Raw genomic sequence first — 25,831 nt, forward strand, 5'->3', positions numbered from 1 at the left:
TTTATAAATCACCCCTCTATGGCATGCATTGTGTCCCCCTTTCTTCCAGTGTCACCCTAAATTTGAACGCCATTCCTTTTCTAATCCCTTTAAAAGACGTAGGAAAAAACCCATCATTCTCCTATCTGCTCCTTGGTTCATAAACTTAAGGTCTATGGCAATTTCAAAACTGGATAAAAATAAAAAGATGTTGTATTCTTCGTGTAGCCCTTCCTATTCTCCTTATCAGAAGTGAGTTATCTCATCTCTTTATACCCTAGCAATTATTTCTGCACCTCAAAAATTATATTCTTTAGATCAATTATTGCACATCTTTTCTTACTCTTCCTGCTATGGCCCAAACTTCCTAGTGTCAGAAACCATATCTTATTCATCATCATAGCCTCTTCCATGCCTTGTCTGATGCCTTAGCTAACATAGCAATCAACTCCATATAAATCTGGGTGTGGGGAGAGGTGAGTGGAGTTGGGAGCAAAAGAAGCTTTTAATAATGTCAAATTTGAGATGAATAATGACTCATAAAAAGGTTATATTAAAAGGTAGCCATTCTGCTCCAAAGTACATGCCAGATATTAGGAATTATCCCACTTATGATAATCACAGTAGTTTCCCTGGGGCTTGGTATTTTCTCAAAATCTTCAAATGCATGTTTGCAACCACTAACCAGCAAGCAAAAGGTTTCCCTAAAACTAGAACATCAGAAAAGGAATGAAGAGAATGACTGACTTAAAGAACGTGAACCCAGTGTAGCGACCTGTAAACGCCACAGAGATTCAGCAAAAGCTTAAGAGAACTTTAGAGCAGTAACTGGGAGTAATGCCAATGCCAAATTTTGATCACATCTCAGACTGAGAGTCTCATCAAAAAGGGGGAATTGAGGGACTTCCCTGGCGGTTCAGGGTTTAAGACTCTGTGCTCCAAATGCAGGGGGCATGGGTTTGATCCCTGGCTGGGGAACTAAGACCCCGCAAGCCACATGGTGTGGCCAAAAAAAAAGGGGGGGGGGGTGGGGATTGATAAAAACAAGATAACAGGCCCCAAATGGAGTCACTTATGCTAAGCCCCACCTCACCAAACTGAGACTTAATTACAGTTTTGGCTCTCCCAGAAATGCAATCTTAAACCAGTCAATCAGGAATCACGTAATCAGCTCTAGTTAAGTAACCTGCCCGATAGACCCCATCCCTTAAAGGAAAGTGACATTGCTGCCAATCTACTTTTTGCTAGTAGAACATCCTTGTTCGTGCTCCCTTCCGCCTATGCTCTCCTTGGAGCTCCTTTCCATCTGTTAGGTTGGATGCTGCCTGATTCATGAATCATTGAATAAAGCCAGTAAGATCTTTAAAATTTTTAAAAATAAAAGTAAAATGTAGCCATTCTGTTAGGGAAGGAATAATGTATATTTGTGATCACACTGATTCAATGCAACTTTAGCTGTAAATTATAAGAGAAAAGGTAAAATGTAAAGATGAGAAAGGTAAAGAAACATATGTGCATAATTCTTCAAACAGTAAGTAACAAAGAGATATACAGGGAGACCTTGGGTGGCAGACATGAGCAGACATCCACATGGTGCTGTGGGCAGTTTCAAGGGAACAGAGTCCAGCTCTGTGCTGTATAGGAAATTACCTTTATTGATGGCTCTGTATATCAATTTGATCTACCTCTAATATCTACCCCATTTCAGTCCTGTGTCTCTCTATATTGCTTCCCCCCAAAGTCTGCAATCTTCAGAACCCAATTCTTATTTTCTCCTTAGTTTAATTAATTTAAATACATTCATGGAGTGTCTTATATGTTTCAGGCTATTTGTAAGGCATGAGGAGTACACAGGAGTGCAAGACACATCCCCAGCCTTCAGGAGGACTTCACAGAGGAGATGGCTTTGAACATGGCTTTGAAAAATAAGTTGAAAAATAAGTTTGAAAAATAAGATTAGGAAGAGAAAGGGAAGAAAGGTATTTCAGGCCCAGGGAATAGCACATAGAAGAGCTCAGAGTCGGGGCATGAACTGTGTGCTCAGGCACTAGATTAACACCCTTTGCCTAAATCACACCGGAGGTATGAGGAGGAAAGATGCTTGTGGGAACTCAGCATAAGTGAGGACTTATGCTCTGTTGGCTGCTAAGAAAAACCTGCCTTTCAGAGTTCGTTTCTAGTGAATCTCCATTTCCTCTGCCTTTCAACTCTAATCCTGAATGTTCCTTCAGTTGTTTCCTAATTCTAATTAAGTGGCATTTGGTATCTCAGGGGAGAAAAGTCATCTCTCTTTTACAGACCAATAATTACTATGGTTAATTACCTTATATTTATAAAGACAATGCATGCCTAATTACATCAAATATAGCTCCTACTTAATCAATTAATTATTGAAGCAAACATTTTGGGACATATACTCTGTATCTAGAATAGTTTAGTTATTAAGCCTGTGGACTCAGGAATTGAACAATTTATTTACCATCTCTAAATCTCACTTTTTTATACAGACCAATAATTACTATGCTTAATTAGCTTATATTTATAAAGACAATGCATGCCTAATTACATCCAATATAGCTCCTACTTAATCAATTAATTATTGAAGCAAGCATTTTGGGGCATATACTCTGCATCTAGAATAGTTTAGTTATTAAGCCTGTGGGCTCAGGAATTGAACAATTTATTTACCATCTCTAAATCTCACATTTTTTAACGTTTACAATGAGAATAACTGTATTTATCTCACAAGATAGTTTTGAAAATTAAGATAATTCTTATTACACATTTGTGTTGACTGCTTTCCATTTTGTTTCCCCTCTTTGCTCTGACTGACCCATTCTCTATCCTTTTCTACCCCCTTCTGTGCCCTAAGGCTGATCCTTACACATTGCATCACCCAGACTCCCTGACTGGCTTGTTTCTGGTTGTTTCTGGTCAATGCAACACACTGAGGGGAGACAGGAGAAAAGGAGAAGCAGTTGGTCTTTCTTCTTTGCTTTCTCTCTGCCTAAGTGTCCTGGTTCTGGCAAATTATGGCAATAGATCTGACCTTCCTTCTTCTGTCCCACGGCCCCTCCTCCAGGGTGCCAGCTCTTACTGGGCCATTGCAACACTATTCTTCCTTGTGTCCTTCAGACCTAAGTATCATAATGAATGGCTTTTGCCTATTTCTACTCCTGGGTGCTTCAGCATCCATGGTTAGTTCTCTTAACTTTGCCCAGTCCTCTGTAAATAGTCCCTTTATTAAAGACGCTTGAGTTGAAACCATCTGAGTGGAATTTCGTTTCTGGAAAGGACCTTGATTGATGTGGTATGTTACCAATTGTGTGTGCATCTTACACTTAGTTTATGCTCACTAAATAAATATGAGCTATCTTCATTCATTTTTTTGTTAGTTTTGTTTGGTTAAGTGTCTTTTCTGTGCTAAGTTCAATAAACATTACTTAAATGTATTGTTACCTCATTCGGTCTCAAACATCCACATTACTTGGTGGTTTGTGGATCTGAGACAGACATCCGTCAATCTGAGACTTAAGCCATGAAGGCAATGAACATTTCTATGGAGACCTTTCTCCTCATATTAAGAAATAGAGTTTGGAAGGATCAAAACATCAGCTCTATTTTTGGTAAATAATCAGCTACTAGGCTTACTGCAGGGAGGGGCCAGGAGAGGAGAAGGTAATGAATATATGAACATAACCTTTATGTTCCTTACAGAAGCCAGTGACCCTGGTGACCTTCTCCCATTCAGTTAAGGCCTTCCTTCTGTGGGGAGCATGAGTGAGGTGGGGAGGACGGAATAGTTTCTCCTAATACTTTCAAGAGAATAATAGTCTTTATTTCATGGTCAGATGCAGGGATCATGGAGTGAGGAAGAAGATTGTTCTTCCTATAATCAGGAATTGAGGGAAAATACTTTTAATATTCAAATTGTCTCAATAAGAAAATGCCTGTTGGAAATCTATGTTCATGGAACTCAACACTAATGAGTTGGTGGCCATCCAGACTGAGCTGGAAATTGCCCATTGGAACCGATGGAGACTTAAAATTGTATATCATGGTTTTATACCACCATCTTTCCTGTACACCATAGGATGCTCTCCTCCACCACTCCTGCTCTGCCTGTGACTCTGAGGCATTGTTGCTGAGCTATTTCATGCCCAAGGGTACAGAGACTACACTCTTTTCAGAATATCAAGGAAAGTAGGTTCTTGGGAGACCGTGTTCCACTCTGTAGCCAGGCTAGGAAAAGAAGTATATCTGTTGGTGATGACAATGTTAAAGGTGACAGTGATGCAGGAAAAGACTCTAATTCCTGAGGCAAAGAAGTTGAAGGCAGAACTTGGAAAAAGAAGTGGCCTCAAGCCCAAAACTGCAAAGTCTACAAGGCTGTCTGATGCTTATCCTTGAGAGCCTGAAGCTGTCTTGCACTTGTGCCTCCTCTGGGCGAGAAAGTGCACGTTTCCAAATGCTGGAAGTGGGATGGAATCCTTGAGGTTCCCTCTGACCTATATTTTGTGATAATTCTTCCAGGAATCAATCATGAATTGCATTTCTGCAATTCTGTTTGAATTGGCAGTTATATAAAGGATATATGCATTCTTCCCACATTGATCCAACAGACTATAAAAATAGACAAAGCTCTTTTTTTTTGTTTGCTTATTTTTTGGAAGTTGAGTAAATGTGACAGAGCTGCTCAAGTGTACGAATGAATGGACACAACTCTTCTTGGTTGTAAAATCTTCTGATGTCTTGTCTCTGTTTTCATTATCAATAGCAGCAATGCTGAATAAAATGTAAGACTCTCAAATATATTAATTCATTATTGGTATAAAAAATCAATATTTCAGGCCTGAAATCTCATGACAATAGCACATAACTTATCTTCTTGAATGAGCAAAAATGTGTAATTATTTTACCCCTAGTGTTTCCAACATTGAAAATTTATTCTTACCTAACAATTTTAGTTCAGGGGCTTGAAATTACTTAATCTCTACATATAGCATCCCATTTGCACCATATATTGATTCTGGTAACTTTTCACACCTATTGATTATCCAATTTCCCAAATTAAATTGAACATATTAAATTAAGGTATCAGAAAACAAAAATATAATAATTTTTAAATTATACAAAAAAACATGAATGTACTCACAGAAGTAAAAATTCACTTTAGCAAAATTAAAGGAAAAAAAAAACTAAAGTCTCTCATCATCCAGTTCCCACCCTTCTACAGTATTATTTCCTTCTTCGGCTATTGTTAATAGTTTCCTCTGTAGGTGTTCTGAATTACACACACATACACACACGTATATACATATAGGTGTATATATACTCACATATAAATACACATTTTTATTAAAAATATTACTGCAATGAATGCACTGTTATATAACCTGCTTTTTTCATTTAACAATACTATGTAGGAATATCTCTCATTCTTTTAAATAGAATGGTATTTTATAGAAAACCTATTCCTCTATTGATGGGTATTTAGGTTGTATTTACTTTTTGTTTTTATTCACTCAATCATTCAACAAATTTTTATTGATTTGCTCTTATGTGCCAAATTTCTTCTAGGAGCTCTGGCTAATAGTGAACAAAACAAATATAGTCCCAGCCCTTCAAGAGCTTAGATTCAAGTCAGGGGAAACAGAAAAAGAGTCAACAACTAATGACATAATTACAAATTGTGTTAAATGTCATGAAATTAACAAAGAGGGAACAGAGATAGAGAATAATGGGTGGGCCCATGTTAAATAAGGTATTCAGGAGAGACTTCTGTGAAGAAGTAATATTTGAGATCCAAAGGACAAGGAAGAATACATTTGAAAAGTGAAGAAACGAGCCTTTCAAGCAAGGCGATAGCATGTGCAAATGCCCTGTGGCAGGACCCTGACGTGTTTAAAAAAAAGAAAGAATGTCAGTGGTCTAGGGGATGCTAGAGAGGCAGAGAGTGCTACAAGCTGCTCCAAAGGGACCAGATAGTGAGGACCAGATGGTGCAGCACCTTATATGCCACAGTAAGATGATTAGATTTTATTCTACACAAAATACGAAGCCATGAGGCAGTGACTTTACATAAAATTATGTATTTCCTTCAGCTTTATTGAGATGTAATTGACATATAACATTATATAAGTCTAAGGTGTACAATATTATGATTTAATACACATATATATTGCAAAATGGTTACCACAATAAGGTTAGTTAGTTACCATATTGTGTGTGTGGGGGGGGAGGGGTGAGAACATTTACGGGCTACTCTCTTAGCAAATTTCAAGTATATAATATAGTATTGTTAACCATAGTCACTATGCTTTACATCATATCCCCAGAACTTATTAATCTTATGTTAAATTTTTTTTCCCATTTGACCAATCTCCCCATTTTGACCACCCCCAGCCCCTGGCCACTACCCTTCTACTCTCTATGTGTTTAGCTTTTTTAGATTCCATGTATGAGTGAAATTATACAGTCTTTGTCTTAATCTGATTTACTTCACTTAGCATAATGCCATAATGTATTTTTAAAGCTCTTTGGCTACTATGTAGAGAATGAACTAGATGGAGTCAAGAGGGGAAAACAGGAAGGGTGACTACAGCTAAAAATTGTGGTAGAACTAACCAACTACAGTAGTTGACTTTTCCAATTCAGCTAGGCTCCAAATTATGGGGTTTCCAGTCAGAGTGCAGGCATGAGGCAGAGAACATTTCATATGCTATATTTCATTCCCTCTCTGTATGGAGATAGGCTCTCTGTAGCCTGATTTTGCTAACAGGTTATGGTATGTCGCAGAAGTGCATTTTGAGAACAGCGACAAAGTAAATAACTGACGCTTTGGGATTTTTTTGGTAATAAGCCCACACATGCTTTCTAGGTCTCTGAGTTTCCAAATAAATATAAGGAGTATGTTAAAAACCTCACCTTAAAATTTTGTTTAAACCGTAGTAAAATACACATAACCTTAAATTTATCACCTAACCATTGTTAAGGGTGCAGTTCAGTGGCACCAGGTACATTCACATTGTTGTGCAACTATCACAACATCCATCTCCCGAACTCTCTTCATCTTACAAAGCTGAAACTCTGTTCCCATTAAACAATGTCTCCATTCTTCTCTCCCTGAAATCTCTGGGAAGCGCATTCTACTTTCTGTCTCTATGAATTTGACTATTCTAGGTACCTAATATAAATGAAATTATACAACAGTTTTCCCTTTGTGGACTGGCTTATTTCACTTAGCATAATGTCCTTAAGGGTCATCCATGATATAGCACGTGTCAGAATTTCCTTCATTTTGGAGGTTGAATAATATTCTATTGCATGTAGATACCACTTTCTCTTTATCCGTTCATCCATCAATGGACATCTGTGTTGCTTCTATCTTTTTTTTTTTTTTTTTTTTTTTTGCGGTACACGGGCCTCTCACTGTTGTGGCTTCTCCCGTTGCAGAGCACAGGCTCTGGACGCACAGGCTCAGCGGCCATGGCTCACGGGCCCAGCCGCTCTGCGGCATGTGGGATCTTCCCGGACCAGGGCACGAACCTGTGTCCCCTGCATTGTCAGGCGGACTCTCAACCACTGCGCCACCAGGGAAGCCCGCTTCTATCTTTTGACTATTATAAATAGTGCTGCTATGAACGTCGGTGTACAAATATATCTTTGAGTCCCTGCTGTAAATTCTTTGGGGGTAAAAACTGTGTATGTTTTGGTATTGATTTTTCTATAATGATAGCTCCATATCGGTATACTGCCTACTGCAGTATCAAGTTAGAGATCCTGAAAATGAGGGATCAAAGGTGTAACTGGTGAGGGGGAGACAATGTGATATCATAAAAGCTGCACAGGGCTTCCCTGGTGGTGCAGTGGTTGAGAGTCCGCCTGCCGATACAGGGGACGCGGGTTCGTGCCCCGGTCCAGGAAGATCCCACATGCTGTGGAGCGGCTGGGCCCGTGAGCCATGGCCACTGAGCCTGCGCGTCCGGAGCCTGTGCTCCGCAACGGGAGAGGCCACAACAGTGAGAGGCCCGTGTACCGCAAAAAAAAAAAAAAAAAAAAAAAAGTTGCACAGAATGGAAGGTCAGCACAGCACAGGTAAAAGTCTAGACCCAATTCTTTGTAGCTTTTTGATCTTGGGCAAGTTAACTTTTCTGAGTCTCAGTTTTCTCATCTGTAAAATGGGATTAGAATGCCTGTCCAGTGTACTCAACAAAACTGTTGTGAGGATCAAATGGGAAAATGCAATTAAAGTTCTTTGTAAATTTAAAAGCAAAATGTAAATATGTAATATTAGTTGATAATTTAGCAACTGTGTATATTTGAAAGCTCTCAGTGTTCATTAATACTCCTTTTGTCATATTTTAACAGATTTATCAATAATTTGTCATTATAATTGCCATGCAATAACTGCCCATTTTTAAGGTGTCCAATTTACTAAGTTTTGGCCTATGCATACTCCTATGAAACTGTCATTACAATCAAGAGTATGAACATATCCATCGCCTCCAAAAGCTTCCTCATCTCCTTCATAATCCCTCTGCCCTGCTCTTCCCACCTTCTACCGTCACCAGCAACTGATGATTGGCTTTCTGTCTCTATAGATTTGTTTGCATTTTCTAGAATTTCATATAAATGGAATTATTCATTGTGTACCCACTTGTCTCACAGGATGGGGTTGTAATGCCCTATTTCCCTTCTTACTCATTTAGATGATACTTTGTGACCCCATCTGACCCCACTGACTTCCTCAGAAAAGAAAACCAAGGGGAGACATAGGGGTCCAGAACATCCCGAGACAGACCATTAACACCCTATGTATTTATAGCCGTATCATTTAAGTGGCAAGAACACCTGAGTCATATTTTAAGAGAAAACTACTTTGAGATTAAAGGGAGAAAAGGAGATAAACTGACAAGAGTGCAAATGCGAAGGTACAAGAATGTCCATTGCAACTTGAAATAGCAAAAAAAGTAACTGAAAAGAATTTAAGTGCTCATTAATAAATGACTGATTAAATAACTTACAGCCACAGAAGGACATACTCTGCATTCATTTCTATTAAAAGATATCATAGGGCTTCCCTGGTGGTGCAGTGGTTGAGAGTCCGCCTGCCAATGCAGGGGACATGGGTTCGTGCCCTGGTCCGGGGGGATCCCACATGCCGCGGAGTGGCTGGGCCCGTGAGCCATGCCGCTGAGCCTGCACGTCCGGAGCCTGTGCTCCGCAACAGGAGAGGCCACAATAGTGAGAGGTATGCGTACCGCAAAAAAAAAAAAAGATATCATGACTTTTTTTAATAAAGCAAGCTGCAAAATAGTATGCATGATATGATTTAATCTATATGAAATTATCCACAGTAAAATCTCTACTAATGTAAGCTAACTACAAATGTAAAATGCATTCTGGAAGGATAACCACCCAAATGTTGATACGGGCTCTTCTTACAGCTGGGTGATGAGATTAGTGGTAGTGATGGTGAGGGGGTTTCTTTTTACTCTGTAGCACTTAAATTTTCTACAAAAACTAGTATTTTCTTTGAAAACAGGAAAATCAATTTAACGAAGTAGTCCCTGAAAAGCATGAAGAAGTGTTGTTGTAACAGCCAGATCTATTCTCAGGCATTAAATTTAAAGACATAAGCATAGAAAAGTATTTACAAGGGATTATATATAAAAATATTAACAGCAATTATTTCTGGATGGTGGGATCACCAGATGGGTTTCTTTCACTTTTAAAATTTCTGTATGATAGACATTAAAAAAAAAAACCAAAACCCTAACCCTGTATCAGTGATAATGATAAACATCTTCCATTTTGAAAGTAAAATAGCATGAAAGAGCATTCTAACCTGTATCTCAAGTCAGTACTGTATCTTTGGATTGTGGTAAAGGGAAAAAATTTTTTTTAACTACTTCTGATATAATAATGGATGTATCTGTGCCTCAAACTTCTATTTCTATTAAGTATTTAAAGGATTCTCTAAATATAATGGTTATTTTTGTCACAGAAATGCCAGCAATTGTCACAGCATGGGAAATCAATATCAAACTCTCTAATTACTGCACTAAGAAACTCATTCATTGTAATGAATCCTCTACTGTTATTGAAGAACTAGTGAATTTAAGAAGAGAATCTATTCTTAGTCAGTTATTGACCCCAAACTGTCAAGTCATTTAGGACTAGAATATGGGGCAAATAAAGAAAACTTGTTAAAGAAGTTATGAGTATGAATAGCTATGCTCTACTTCATTTAAACTCATAAAAAGATTTTTTAATATATTAAACATGGAAAGACATTATAAAATGAATGAAAACACTCTGCCAGGCTGAAGAATTTGAAAAGGTGTATGACTAAATCAAGCTTTAGCTTCATTTTTTCCTGAATAAAGCATCAGGGAGGTAAAATTTTAAATCATCTTTTGGCAGATACAAAATTGAACAACTATATTAGAAAAATTTCCAGAACTTAATGATATATTCCTGAGAGTTATGAGGTATCTGAAAGATAATATCTTCAGGACAGGGACCATCCCTTAATTACCTGGAAATCTTAGCTTCTTGCTAGGGAGAACTGTTAAATTACTGCATAAATGAATGGTGAATTTATTGACTAAATATCTAATCTGCTGAATAGGTATTAGAGTGGAGTAGTGATATTGCCAATATTATTAAGGTGTTGTCTCCTTCAGTCTACTCTAGTAGAGCTATCATTCTTTCTATTCCATTGAAACTATTTCTGCCATGATTACCAATGGTCTCCAGTTTGCCAGATCCAATGGTCCTTATTTTACTTCAAGTGTTTAATAGTTTTTGACAACTAAATGGCTCTTTCTTTCCTGAAATTATTTTCTTTGTTTCTATGATGCAATGTTATCCTGGTTTTGCTCTCAGTCTCCTTTGTTGGCGTCTCCTCTTCCAATGAATCTGTAAATACTAGTGGGCTTGGCAACCAACCTTGGCTCTTTCCCCTATTTTTCTCTTCTCATACCTCCTTGATTTCAACTACATACTGAGTACTTCCTTATGTATCTTTACAGCTCTGATCTCTTTCCTGTATTCTAAACTCAGCTACCCAGCTTCTACTTGACATCTCCAGCTAGATTTCTAATAAGCATTTCAAATTTAACATATGCCCTAAAGAAAACTTCTGATTTCTGACTCTGCCTCCAACCAAAACTACCCTTATTCCCAACAAAAGACACCATCCTCCACCTAATTTCTTGAACCGAAAATGTAGGAATCATCTTTGATTCTTTACTTTCCCTCATTGTCTCACAACCAACCCACCTTCAATTCATGTTAGAATTGAAAACGTATACTAAGTCCTCTCTTGACTCTCTGCCTCCAAACTATCACTTTAGTTAAAGCCATCGTATTTCTCCTACACTGAAACAACAGTCTACTAATTGGTGCCCTTGTTTCCACTCCTTCCATCCGCTTTTTTTTTTTTTTTGCGGTATGCGGGCCTCTCACCGCTGTGGTCTCTCCCGTTGCAGAGCACAGGCTCCGGACGCTCAGGCCCAGCGGCCACGGCCCACGGGCCCAGCCGCTCTGTGGCACGCGGGATCCTCCCGGACCGGGGCATGAACCCACGTCCCCTGCATCGGCAGGCGGACTCCCAACCACTGCGCCACCAGGGTAGCCCCTTCCATCCACTTTTATCCCGACCTATTTTCCATAAAGGAAGAATAGCATTGTAAAGATTTGAATTAGGTATTGTTGCTCTGCTTAAAACTTGCTATGATCTTCTACTTCACTTACAATAAAGTAAAAGCATCTTATCAAAACTCAGAAGATCCTACATGATCTTGTTTCTGCCTACCTTCCCAGCCTCATCTTCTGTAATTATCTACTTACTATGTTCTTTAAACCCATTGGACCACTCTGTTCATCACATTTGCCAAATGTGATCCCACCAAAGAATTTTGCCTTTGCTAACATCTCTCTATATAATATGCTCTCTTCCACCACTTCCCTTTTTCAGGATAGGCCTCTATCTAATAATTAGATAATAATTAGTTTAGATGTTACATTCTCAAAAAGCCTCCATGACTAGAATGAAAGCTCCATGAGAGCCAGAATTATAACAAGTTCATATTCCATTTCCATTAAATTGGTGAACTTTATCATATTTATTTACAAGAAAGCTTCATACGAAAGAGAAAAGTCTTTGAGCTTTCATTCATTCAATATTTATTTATTTCCAGGCACTGTGCTAGGCACTGAGTATATGACAGTGAATAAAACAGACTTGATGATCACGGCTTTCACGATGCTTATATATAGACACAGATATAGAAGGGTATAGATATAAAACACACGCACACACACACAAATATAATTACCAAGTGTGATTGTTATTATGAAGGAAAATAATAGGGTCTATGAGAGAGAGAATAACTCTGGATGAGTTGGAGATGAGATCATTTAAATTGGCAGGGTCAGAAAAGTCTTCTATGATTAAATGAAATTTCAATTTAGATCTGAGAAATAAGTAGGAGTCAGAGGAATAAATAGACATGTAGATTGAGGGTCCAGTAAGGCAATTACTGGGGCTTTACAAAAATCTTATGACAAAATTTCATATTAAAAGCTATGATTCATACAATTTAGTGGAGATAATTAATTCTAATTAATTAACTTTCTTATTCTTAGCTTAGGTGTCTTTGCTCCCAAGGTGACTTCACTGTGATTCTTCCACTGGAATTTGCCACAAACTCCACACAGCATCTTTGTGGCCTACCATAGAGTCTGGCAGATTTTACTGCCTTCATGGCAGGACTTCATGAACCACCATCTGGTTCTGTTGCAGATTTTCCTATTCTGGGCCAACTGAAAGATGGTAGTTTTTTTGTTTTTGTTTTTACATTTATAGTATGTGGGCCTGAGTAGTATTCTTAGGTATCAAAATGCTACTTCCAGAACCCAGAGTGTCTTGCCAGGCATTGGGCTTCCTCCTTTGTGGGAGAAGATGCACCATGTCATCATTTGTTTTTACTTATGGAAGAGATGTCACCCTGTTCCCCTGACAACTGCCCTACATTTTTTCAGATGTGGCAAGCCATTGAATATTTGTAGGACTATCTCCTATTTGCTGGAGAGATTAAAGTAAGAATAAATAAAAGTATTAAGAAAAGGAGAAAATAACTTTTAAAACTACTTAGTCATATGGAAAAATTGCTATGTTAGCACAGTAATTGAATTGTCAGTGTAAAATGTCATTTACACTGATTACAACTCTAAAGTATGGTGTATGAAGATAAACACTGGGTGGTAAAATATGACGAACAGATTATTTAGGGAGGGCAATTGTGGCTTATTTCCCCCTAACATTTCTTTAATTTCTTCTAAAACCAAAGAAGAAAATACCTTCCAAATACATGTCTTTGTCAAAACAGCAGCAAGGGCCTCACACATTAAGTTTTGTGAATTATATTCTTGCTAGGCTAGTCCATATTTCTTTTATTTATCTCTTTCTTTACCAATTCACAATACTTGTGCTTCCTTTATTAATTTGCAGTATTATAATAGCACTTTACAGGTCCTATGACTTTTCTGATTGTCCGTTGGCTTGTTTTGTTTTGTTACATGTCATTTTTGGGAGCTGGTCAAGACTTGGAGGAGGTAAGGAGACAAAGACTCCTTCATTTTCTCTTTGTTTTTTGTACCTGCCTTAAATCTCTATAAAATGCCTGCATGGAAGTGTCAAAGTCATTTCATTATCTATGATTTGCTAGAGGTTTCTTTTTGCTCCTGACACCACTAGTCTAATGAATCAGCTACATTCTATATCTCCAGGTGCTAAAGATACTGGTTTTGTGAATTGACCCTGTGCCATTTGCCTGGGGAAGATCCTCCCAGAGATTCTGGGACCATATGGCCAGGCTGGGGCACAGGTTGACGGAATTAACTCTTGCAGAGAACCCTTAGATGACCCCAGTGATGTTCATCCATGAAACAAACCCTTTAGTCAGGTTGTTAGAAACCTCACTCACCACCTGTGATCATGTGATGATGATGTGATAAAAATTATATGATGGCATAGTAAGTGCTGAATAATGACCTGTAACCTCCTGGCTGTGAGGCATATGGAATTAACCTTAACACTTACAAACTCAAAATGTGACACAATGAATTTCATAAATGCTAAGCAATTTTAAATGCCCAGATTATCCCAGAATCAGGTCCTCTCATTGACTGGACTCAGAAATGACTTTAGTCAAATGGAAGGGGGAGGCTGGAGGAGATTGGTCTAATGTTTGCATCTCTGTGCTGAGACTGCTTGCTGTTGATTCTGCTCTGACCTAGGTACCTTAGTTTCCCAAACCTGATCTTACCTCCCTATAAATTAAAAGGAAAATTTAAGAAAAAATATTGAGTATCTACCATGTTACAATGACTACTAAGTGCATATTTCATATAATGTTATTTTATTTTCATCACATTCCTGTCTGCTTGGCTTCATAACATCCCTGCTGGTGGTGAAAATGAAAGACTTAGACATTGGTTAGAGTTTTCTAAGTAAGTGCAGAGCTGGGATTTGAACTCAGAGCTCTCTGACTCCAAAACTGAACATTTGACATGCTGTGTCCTACAGCAAGAACTATACCCTTGTTAGGTGTCTCTGAGCATAGGTCTCTGGTCAATCTGAACGTTCTCTGTTGAAGGATGCTTACACAGTTGTTACAAGGATTTAAGATCACATGTCTGCGTTGGGCCCATTTTGCTTCCAGATACAAAATCCTCTATCAACCTCCCTTTGGAGGGATGGGATGGGTAACCAAGGCAGTGGGGATTTCACAGGCCTTGCCACATAGAGGCAGTGTCTCTTACTCAGGTCTCTGGTGCTCCTAGCGTCAAAGGAGTATGCTGAGTCCACAAAGGACAAGCAATGGTGGGGATCCAGCTAACAAGCAGTAAGTCAGAAAAGACACAAAAACATGGGAAAGGGCCAGGATCATACATTGAGAATTGGAGGACAGAGACAAAGAATCATAGAAATATGACACCAAGAACACAGAGGGTCAAGTTCAGTGGGTAAAGGAAGTTATCCTAAAGTAAATATCTGAGACAGATGTCTTTGCTGGCAACTTGCTTTTACATTCTCTGTAACATGAGACATGAAAGAGCTAGCTACATTTAAAAAAAGTTTAATTGTGATTTAAAAATCACATAACAAAATTTAACACCTTACTCATTCTTAAGTGTATAGTTCAATAGAGTTAAGTATGTCCACATTTTTTTTTAATTGGAGTATAATTGCTTTACAATGTTGTGTCAGTTTCTGCTGTACGATGAAGTGAATCAGCTATATGTATACCTATATCCCCTCCCTCTTGGACCTCCCTCTCCCTCTTTCCCCCATATCTAGGTCATCACAGAGCACCGGGCCGAGCTCCCTGTGCTATACAGCAGGTTCCCACTAGCTATCTATTTTACATGTGGTAGTGTATTTATGTCAAACCTAATCTCCCTATTTGCCCCATCCTCCCCTTCTCCCACTGTGTCCACATGTCCATTCCCTACATCTATGTCTCTATTCCTGCCCTACAAATAGGTTTGCGGCAGATCTCTAGAACTAACTTTTTTATGTTGCAAAACTAAAACTCTACACCTATTGAACAGTAACTCCCTATTTCCCCCTCCCCCAACCTACCATTCTACTCTTTGTTTCTATGAGTTTGACTACTTTAGGTACCTCATAAAAGTGGAATGTTACAGTATTTGTCTTTTTGTGAATGGCTTATTTCACTTAGCATAATGTCCTCAAGTTTCATCCATGTTGTAGCATGTGGCAGAATCTTCTTTTTTAAGCCTCGATAATATTCCATTGTATGTATATACCACTTTTTCTTTATCCATTCATCCATTAATGGACATCTGGTTTGCTTCCAAATTTTGGCTATTGTGAATAATGTTGCAGTGAACATGGGTGTGCAAAAACCTGCTACGTTTTAAAGACAATGAAGAGTGAGCATCTAATTTCAGAAAGAGCAAACAGCAGGACTCACGTCCACCTGACCACTGACACAGGATAAGCACAGAATTTATCTTCAAGAATCTGAAGAAAGTTATCCCTAAGAAATTAGGCAGATAGGTGAACACACTGATCAGTCAGTATATACTCTATACTTATTGATTGGTTATGCATCAGACCCTGTGCTAGGCATTAGATATATAGGAATAAACTGGATTCATAAATTCTTTGACTTCACGTTTCTTAAAGTCTGGGGGTGGAGTCAGAGGGACCTCTCCAGGTAGGACTAAAATAGTTCTCTTTTCCCTCTGCCTTTAACACATCCATATCTATTTCATGGCATATGCTAAACTGTTAGGATTATTATAGCTGAAAATTGGTCCATTTTGTAAAACTTTTATTGAGGTAAACTTGATATAAAATGAAATTCACAGATCTTAACTGTAAAGTATGATGAATATAAATAAATGTGTATACCCACCTAATTATCATTTCAATTAAAATACAGAACACTTTCATTGCACATTTATTATTTTGATGTGTTCCTGATGAACTGACCCCACTATCCTTATTAAATACCCTGTTTATTTCAGGTAATACTCCTTGTCTTAAAGCTTGGTTTGACAAGTTTGGTTAATTATAAATTATGTAGGATGGCTAGGATAGGCTCTCAGTATTCATCTCACAACTAAGTATTTAACTCAGGCCAACTGACCTAAGCACAGCAGACCCAATACCCAGGAGAATGATCTGGGAAACTCTTTCCCTTACCATAGGTAAAGTTAAGAATCTTCGTGTGCCTTTTCCAATCACTCCTTCAATTCTTCAATTTCACTTTCTGTCCTGTGCCTTTATGGCTCTAGGCTGCCTACTTCCCTTTGTGTATTCAACCCCATACTCGGTTTGATAGCTGAGATGGTGTCTCTGACTTTGTTTTCATCCCTAAACATGATAATTTGTACCCTTTAAGCTCAGTTGGCTTCTGGTTTCTCTAGGTAATTGCTCTGCCAGATTCAGCCTTTGCTTGTGATAGCAAACTAGTACGGATGCAAATAGACAATGCAGCTTCAGCAGGACCCCTGGGAGGAAGGACTGCTGCTAGAGACATTCAGCCCTCAGTTTTGGTGAAGAAGCACATGGACAATCTTTATCCCAGGCTTTATTTAGTTATAGTCCAAATTTAAGCACACATCCCAGTTTCCATGATTGGCTCTGAGTGTTTCCCAAGCTTCTCTTAGAAACACATCTATAAACCTACTTTTAGGCTTGATCACTTCTGTTCCTGCCTCTCTTATCCAATTTGTTGTTGATTCTTAGTAAACTCTTTCAGAGGGTGATTTTATGTCTAAGTTCTCAGGGTAATTTATTTCATTTCACAATAAACAAGTATTTTAGGGACTTCTACTTTGCTAGCCATTCTGCTAAACAAAAAGTTCAACAGTTAAAAGATATACATGTAAACAATCATTGTAATGAACTTTGAAAAGTCCTTTATGAGATCAACATTAAGATGGACTGATCTGGATAAGCATTAAAACTTTTTAGTGATGCAACTTGCAGCTTCCCAAGGAGCCTAATACAGCATGTAATCAATATAAAAGGACAATGCCAGAAGTTCCTAAAGAATATACAAAGGTGATCTAAGGAGTACATAATTCAAAATTTCCACAGGACTCTTCAGCATTCTATGAGTGTGAAATATACCACTAATGGACAGAAATAAACACATCTAAACCTGTTTATGTTATTTTTCTTCAGGAATCCAAAGCTGCAAGACAGAAACTGTACATATAAGGAATGGCTTTAGAACATTTCCTCACACCATACACAAAAGTAAACTCAAAATGGATTTAAGAATTAAAGGTAAGAGCTGAAACTATAAAACTCCTAGAAGAAAACACATAGGCAATACATTCTCTGACATCAGTCTTAGCAATAGTTTTTTGGATCTGTCTCCTCAGGCAAGGGAAACGAAAGCAAAAATAAACAAATGGGACCTAGTCAAACTTAAAATCTTTTGCACAGTGAAGGAAACCATCAACAAAATGAAAAGACAACCTACTGACCAGGAGAAGATATTTGCAAATAATATATCTGATAAAAGGTTAATATTCAAGCAATTATACTCCAATAAAGGTGTTAAAAAAAAAAAAGAATCCGGCCACCGCAGGGAACACGGGTTTGAGCCCTGGTCAGGGAAGATCCCACATACCGCCGAGTGACTAAGCTCGTGCACCACAACTACTGAGGCTGCGCTCTAGAACCCGTGCTCGGCAACAAGAGAAGCCACCAAGATGAGAAGCCTGAACGCCACAATGAAGAGTAGCCCCGACTCACCGCAACTAGAAAAGCCCGTGTGTGCAGCAATGAAGACCCAATGCAGCCAAAATTAAATAAAATAAATTAAAAAAAATAATAAAATAAAAAGGCCTCCCAGACCATTAAAAGAAAAAATAAAAGGCAGAAGACCTGAATAGACATTTTTCCAAAGAAGACATGCAGATGCTCAACAGATACTTGAAAAGGTGCTTAACAACACTTAAGATATACTTAACAAATATCACATTTCCCTCGTGATATTTGCATATCACGAGGGAAATGCAAATCAAAACCACAATGAGATATCACCTCACACCTGTCAGAATGGCTGTCATCAAAAAGACAAGAAATAACAAGTGTTGGCAAGGATGTGGAGAAAAGGTAACTCTAGTACATTGTTGATGGAAATGTGAATAGTTACAGCCACTATGGAAAACAGAATGAATGTTCCTCAAAAAATTAAAAATAGAACTATCGTTTGATCCAGCAATTCCACTCCTGGGTATATAACCAAAGAAAACAAACACGCTAATTTGAAATGATATATGCACCCCAATGTTCATAGCAGCATTATTTAAAATAGCGAAGATATGGAATCAACCTAAGTGTCCATCAACAGATGAATGGCTAAAGAATATACATAAAACTCAGCCATAACAAAGAATGAAATTTTGCCGTTTGTGAAAACATGGATGGGTATTATGCTTAGTGAAATAAGTCAGACAGAGAAAGACAAATACTGTAATGTTTTCCCTTATATGTGGAATCTGAAAAATGAAACAAATCAACAGATATAACAGAAACAGACTCATAGATACAGAGAACAAACTAGCGTTTACCTGAGGGAAAGGAGTGGGTGGAGGTCAAGGGTGAAAGGTGAAAGGGATTAAGAGGTACAAACTACTAGGAATAAAATAAATAAGTAACAAGGATGTAATGTACAGCACAGGGAATAAGCCAATTCTTAAAAATAACTTTATATGGTGTATAACCTATAAAAATATTGAATAACTGTTTTACACCTGAAACTACTATAATACTGTAAATCAACTATTTTTCAATTTCAAAAGAAAGGAATGGCTTTGTGTTCTTGAAGTTGCTAATTTGAAACTGCTTAGAGTTCCTTTACTCTGGAAGAGTGTGATGATGCATGTGATTAAATTTCTGCAGTTCTTCTGAGTGTCTCTGTGAAATCATAAAATATACAAGGATGCTTCGTGTATATTGAAATAATTGTTCTTAAGCAGACTGTATTACTTTGAGCAGGTCAAATGTGAACCCAATTCTTTTCAGAAACACCACCAAGTAACTCCAAAGAAATACAATGTCTACCAGTTCCCCGTCAACCTCTAACTACACATTATTGTGGCATGCATTTTCTGTTATACAAGTTTATGATTTCTGTTTTACTCTGAGATAATAGTTGTAGCTTATGGGCAATGCCACACTCCTGAGGGAAGGATTAGCTCTTGAGGAAGAAACTAGGACAGACAAGTATACCCTTAGAGAGGCAATAGGAAATTCCTAACCATAACATGCACAAAAATCTTAGAGGGAAAAAATTGTAACTCTAAGGACGAAAGTGAAAAACTTGACAGACATATGCAAAGTCATTGTCATATATTTTGAAACATCATTTTTCTATTCATTCTCAAAAGGGAGAAAAATCACATTTCTTGATCAAAACAGAAAAAAGAAATATGACAATTCTACTACCCATCTCTTGTGGGATAACTGTGCACTTGGATATATCTTCTGAGGTCTGTGTATAAGTAGTGAAAGGAGGAGAAACTGTAGAGATGGGCAGTAATCAGATCACTATGACCAGATTTGCTAGCCTACGGAGTTTGGATTGTAGGTAAGGGCGTTACTGGCATGGCCAACTTGTGTTTCAGACTCTTTCAAGGTGGATTGATTGGGTGAGAATCTAGAAACAGTAAGAAAGATGTGTAATGTCTAGATGAGGAAATCTGAGGGACTACTTTAATGAGAGAAGAAAGTAAGGGGATAAAAAAGGTGTGGACAGGGAGGGGAGGCTGATGGAGTGAGCACAAAGCTAACTGAGAGGTATTTGAAACCATTCTTCCAGTGCTGCACTTAAGAATTGGCATTTAAGCAATAGTATTACGTGTCAATCTTATGCCCTGTACTCAGGCCAGCGGGCTCATATTCTTTTTTATGATACTTAGCAGATTCTAAGTGAATCCAACTCTTCTCATTAGAAATAAATTTTGAAATAGGAAAATAGGAAAAATAATAGTTTAACTGGAGGAAATATCACCATTGGTAATCATTTTTTCATTGTCTTTAGTCTAAGGCTATTAACAAATTTATTACTCAGTAATGATTCCTTTTTGCTCTTCATTCAATCGTCTACTGTTGAACACTTTCTAATCCCTATGTAACTCTTGGGGGTGATGGAAATTTGTAGATATCATTAATCTTTGGATATGGTCAAATATCTTAAATAATATTACTAAAATACTTCCCATAAAATACAAAAGATAATAACTATTCCCTATTCTGTTAATGTTCCAAACATAACAAGAGTTTAAACTGGAACTCAGATTAAAGTCTCACCTGGGAGTGCACTATTTAGTTCAATTTGTGGGATAATGTATTTTCAAATGCATTATATTTAAGAGAAACATAATAGTATGGATTTATAATAAGTTAATGAAAAGGTTAGACTTTCATATGTTTGCATTCTGGAAATATTTTGGCAGTCTTAAAATGTCTATTCTGAAATATATGATATATGCAAAAATATTTATAATTTGTAGATACGAAAAAAATTTGTAAATAAAACCCCACCAATCCAAAATTAGCAGGTGAATTTATCAAGGTCACTGATACAAGGTCAACATAAAAGTCAATTGTGTTTCTAGATACTAATAACAAATATTTGGAAAAGTAATAAAAATATAATTTAATTCACAACAGCATCAAAAACTCAAATTCCAAATATCATACAATATTTAAGAATCCTTTATCAAAAAATACTAACACATTGCTGAAAAAAAGTAAAGATTATCTAAATAAATGGAGATATGGGTCATGTTTGTGGATTGGAAGATTCAGTATTAAGATGTAACTCTCTCCCAATTGATCTGCAGCTTGGATGCAATCACAACAAAATTCCCAATAGAATGTTTTGTACAAGTTGACATGTTGGTTCTTCTTACATTGGGTTTCATATCCTGTTGTTTTGCTAGATTCTTAAGGTGGCCTCTCAGATCATTAATTTGAGATCTTTCAGAATATAATCAATTTTGGTACATATTCTGCATGCACTTGAGAAGAACGTGTATTCTGTTATTAATGAATGGACTGTTCTATAATTTTGTATTAGGTAAAATTGATTGATACTATTCAAATCTTTTATATCCTTACTGATCTTACCTTTGCTTATTCTATGAATTATTGAACTCCCTGGTTACAACTGTAGATTTGTCTATTTAGTCTTTCAGTTTTTGCTTCATTATTCCAAGGCTCTGTTTTTTGGTGCATAAGTGGTATCCTTTGACTTCTATATATTTTGGATGCTATAGTTAATGATTTTATTATACCTTCTCCTTTCTCCCCTCCTTCTCCAGTTTTTAAGTTGTTATTTCCTCATCATCCAAACTTATAACAGTCACATAATATTCTTCTTCTCTTGGTCTTACATCTTGTATTTGTCTTGGGTCTAAAAATATATATATTCAAAGCTGACAATCTGACAATAAGCCCGTTTGATAGTTTTCCCAGTTTTTTTGTTTTGTTTTGTTTTTTGGTTGGATGTAGCTCTTTCCTTATAAAGGTTCATGAGTGTTTTTCTCTGAGTGCTTGTATATTTAAAATATTTTTCTAAATCTTAACACTTGAAGAACAGTTTGGCTAGGTATAAGATAATTGGCTCACAATTTCTTGCTGAGAGTTTTTTAAAAATAAAATTTCAGCTTTGCTTTGTTTTGTATGTTGCTGTTTGTAAGTCCAGTTCCAAACTGTTTGCTTTCTATGATGATTTTGTTCTCTTAACTTTAAGATCCACATTTTTAGCAGGATGCGTTAGAGTTAACTGTTCCTGGTAAATTTTCTCAGATTACACACTGGGCTGTGTATGTATAGAGATTCAGATTTTCCTTTATTTTTGGAATATTTTCTTGGACTACAGATTTAAACATTAGTTTTATTGTGTTGTTTCATTTTTCTTCAAGGATTCAATTTTAAATATGTTGGAACTTATTCTTCCATCTTTTATTACTATCCTCTATTTTATTTCGTCTCTGAAATCTCCTCATTGTATGTTTAATAAAATCTACTCTCTCTAGTACACCTTGTAATTTATTCTTAATTTCTTAGAGATTAATTTTCTTTTTCTTAAATTTTTTAAGGCATTCAACAAACCTTTCTTTCTGCTCTTTTCTGTTATTTTCTGTAAATTTTTTCGTTATGCATTTCTTCTTATTTGCACATAATTTTGTTTCAGAATGTTCAATTTAGTTGAAATATCATGCCTTTCTCTGATTTGTGGTCAGTATTTTGGGAAGAATTTTCATTAGCTTAAATGTTTTGATTTGAATTTTTTTCTCCTTATGTTAACTTTATATGTATGTACTCTGCTATTTTCTGCTAATTTTTAAATAACTTATATTCCCCAGAAGTGTCATGTGTATGTAGATAAGAGGTGTAGAGAGGAGACCTTCAAGATGGCAGAGGAGTAAGATGTGGAGATCACCTTCCTCCCCACAAATACATCAAAAATACATTTACATGCGGAACAACTCTTACAGAACACCTATTGAACGCTGGCAGAAGACCTCAGACTTCCCAAAAGGCAAGAAACTCCCCAGGTACCTGGGTAGGGCAAAAGAAAAAACAGAGACAAAAGAATAGGGACGGGACCTCCCTCCCTCCCTCCCTCCCTCCCTCCTCCATCCCTCCCTCTCTCTCTCCCTCTCTTCCCTCTTTTCTTCCTTCCTCCCTCCCTCCCTCCCTCCCTCTCTCTCTCTCTCTCTCTCTTTCTTTCTTTCTTTCTTTCTTTCTCCATTTTCTTCTGAGCCATGTGGCTGACAGGGTCTTGGTGCTCCAGCTGGGAGTTAGGCCTGTGTCTCCGAGGTGGGAGAGCTGAGTTCAGGACATTGACCCACCAGAGACCTCCCGGCTCCACATAATGTCAAAAGGCAAAAGCTCTCCCAGAGCTCTCCATCTCAATGCTAAGACCCAGCTCAACTCAATAACCAGAAAGCTACAGTACTGGACACCCCATGCCAAACAACTAGCAAGACAGGAACACAACCCACCCATTAGCAGAGAGGCTGCCTAAAATCATAATAATGTCGCAGACACCCCAAAACACACCATCAGATGCAGACCTGCCCCACCAGAAAGACAAGATCCAGCCTCATCCACCAGAACACAGGCACCAGTCCCCTCCACCAGGAAGCCTACACAATCCACTGAACCAACCATATCCACTGGGGCACCAACCATATCCATTGGGGCAGAAACCAAAAACAACGGGAACAACAAACCTGCAGGCTGAGAAAAGGAGACCCCAAACACAGTAAGTTAAGCAAAATGAAAAGACACAGAAACACACAGCAGATGAAGGAGCAAGGTAAAAACCCACCAGACTAAACAAATGAAGAGGAAATAGGCAGTCTACCTGAAAAAGAATTCAGAGTAATGATAGTAAAAATGATTCAAAATCTTGGAAGTAGAACAGAGAAAATACAAGAAACATTTAACAATGACCTAGAAGAGTTAAAGAGCAAACAAACAATAATGAACAACCCAAAATTTGAAATTAAAAATTCTCTAGAAGGGATCAATAGCAGAATAACTGAGGCAGAAGAACGGATAAGTAACCTAGAAGATAAAATAGTGGAAATAACTACTGCAGAGCAGAATAAAGAAAAAAAAAGAATGAAAAGAATTGAGGACAGTCTCAGAGACCTCTGGGACAACATTAAATGCACCAACATTCAAATTATAGGGGTCCCAGAAGAAGAAGAGAAAAAGAAAGGGTCTGAGAAAATATTTGAAGAGATTATATTTGAAAACTTCCCTAATATTGGAAAGGAAATAGTCAATCAAGTCCAGGAAATGCAGAGAGTCCCATACAGGATAAATCCAAAGAGAAACACGCCAAGACACATATTAATCAAACTATCAAAAAATAAATACAAAGAAAAAATATTAAAAGCAGCAAGGGAAAAACAACAAATAACATACAAGGGAATCCCCATAAGGTTAACAGCTGATCTTTCAGCAGAAACTCTGCAAGCCGGATGAGAATGGCAGGACATATTTAAGGTGATGAAAGGGAAAAAACTACAACCAAGATTACTCTACCCAGCAAGGATCTCATTCAGATTCGATGGAGAAATTAAAACCTTTACAGACAAGCCAAAGCTAAGAGAATTCAGCACCATCAAACCATCTTTACAACAAATGCTAAAGGAACTTCTCTAGGCAGGAAACACGAGAAGGAAAAGACCTACAAAAACAAACCCATAACAATTAAGAAAATGGTAATAGGAACATACATATCGATAATTACCTTAAATGTGAATGGATTAAATGCTCTAGCCAAAAGACATAGGCTTGCTGAATGGATACAAAAATAAGATCCATATATATGCTGTCTACAAGAGACCCACTTCAGACTTAGGGACACATACAGACTGAAAGTGAGGGGATGGAAAAAGATATCCCATGCAAATGGAAATCAAAAGAAAGCTGGAGTAGCAATATTCATATCAGATAAAATAGACTTCAAAATAAAGAATCAACATTGTAAAAATGACTATACTACCCAAAGCAATCTAAAGATTCAATGCAATCCCTATCAAACTACCAATGGCATTTTTCACAGAAGTAGAGCAAGGCATTTCACAATTAGTATGGAAACACAAAAGACCCTGAATAGCCAAAGCAATCTTGAGAAAGAAAAACGAAACTGGAGGAATCAGGCTCCCAGACTTCAGACTATACTACAAAGCTACAGTAATCAAGACAGTATGGTACTGGCACAAAAACAGAAATGTAGATCAATGGAAGAGGATAGAAAGCCCAGAGATAAACCCATGCACATATGTCACTTATTTTGATAAAGGAGGCAAGAATATACATTGGAGAAAAGCCAGTCTCTTCAATAAGGGAAGGGGTGCTGGGAAAACTGGGCAGCTACATGTAAAAGAATGACATTAGAACACTCCCTAACACCATACACAAAAATAAACTCAAAATGGATTAAAGACCTAAATGTAAGGCTGGACACTATAAAACTCTTAGAGGAAAACATAGGCAGAACACTCTATGACATAAATCACAGCAAGATCCTTTTTGACCCACCTCCTAGAGAAATGGAAATAAAAACAAACAAATGGGACCTAATGAAACTTCAAAGCTTTTGCACAGCAAAGGAAACCATAAAGAAGAGGAAAAGACAACCCTCAGCATGGGAGAAAATATTTGCAAATGAAGCAACTGACACAGGATTAATCTCCAAAATTTACAAGTAGGCCATGCAGCTCAATAACAAAAAACAAGCAACCCAATCCAAAA

At 37.4% G+C, this 25,831-nt stretch overlaps 1 pseudogene; it reads right to left on the reverse strand.

The window, feature by feature from the left end:
• The window catches only part of LOC101328381 (olfactory receptor 13C3-like), a 341,867-nt pseudogene that overhangs the window by 61,595 nt on the left and 254,441 nt on the right, over positions 1–25,831 (reverse strand).

The sequence above is a fragment of the Tursiops truncatus genome, chromosome 6, assembly GCF_011762595.2.
Source record: "Tursiops truncatus isolate mTurTru1 chromosome 6, mTurTru1.mat.Y, whole genome shotgun sequence".
Classification (NCBI taxonomy): Eukaryota; Metazoa; Chordata; class Mammalia; order Artiodactyla; family Delphinidae; genus Tursiops; species Tursiops truncatus.